At 38.5% G+C, this 862-nt stretch overlaps 1 long non-coding RNA gene across 1 annotated transcript in view; it reads left to right on the forward strand.

The window, feature by feature from the left end:
* Positions 1-862, forward strand: part of LOC122143803 — a 10,928-nt gene continuing 10,066 nt past the window's right edge. Inside the window, exon 1 of the long non-coding RNA XR_006159370.1 lies at positions 1-91. This is a non-coding gene — a long non-coding RNA (uncharacterized LOC122143803). The remainder of the gene's footprint in view (positions 92-862) is intronic.

Raw genomic sequence — 862 nt, forward strand, 5'->3', positions numbered from 1 at the left:
TCTGATCTGGATCAGTACTGGTGTAGAGGACAGAGAGATGAGAGACCAAACTCATCACAGGAGAGTAACCGAATTCATCTGTCTGTTAATGGTGAGTAAATACTATGATAAACATTATTTATCAGTTTTTTTGTGGCTTTAAGATGCCTCCTTTTGAGGCAAATAAGGTTTATTATAGAATGTTCTAGATTATCAGTGATATCTTTGTTAACATGAATGTTATAACCAGCAGGAGCAAGGGTAAAAATCATTTTAAACTTGTTGGAAAAGATTAATTTCTGTCACTGTTGTGAACTGAGCACCACACAGTCAGCTGTCCACAGGTCCATCCATCGGCCGTCGGCTGCTGATTCATCATCAAAGAAAAAGTGTCAGATAAAGTGACGCTGACAGCCGACAAAAGGAGGCGCTAATGAAATCTATTTTTTGCTTATAAGAAACAGAAACTGCCGTATACGACCCGCAATGTCTTTCAGTACGACCCGCTGGATCATTTTAGACTCAGATGATCAATTTTAAAATATTTCAAATGTAAAGATTGTTTTCAGTTTATGATGTTAATACTCTCTCCAACCAGAAGAGGTCGCTAGGATCCAGCTGCTCCTCGTATTAATTTCAGTGTAGTAGGATGTGCACTTTAATGTAAACATTGTTATTTGTTATTTGCCATAAATGAGACAGAATGGCTGTAATAGTGTGATATTGATTGTTTGTAGTTGTGTTGGGCCTATTTTGGTTTTCACTTCCAGTCCGTCCCTGGCTGTCCAATGCAGTCCTGCAGAACAACACACTCAGCAAAAAACTGATTATCGATCGTCACCGATAAAATCCCAGAAAATATGTGACCCAGTCTGTGAAAATC

The sequence above is a fragment of the Cyprinus carpio genome, unplaced genomic scaffold (genome assembly GCF_018340385.1).
Source record: "Cyprinus carpio isolate SPL01 unplaced genomic scaffold, ASM1834038v1 S000006505, whole genome shotgun sequence".
Classification (NCBI taxonomy): Eukaryota; Metazoa; Chordata; class Actinopteri; order Cypriniformes; family Cyprinidae; genus Cyprinus; species Cyprinus carpio.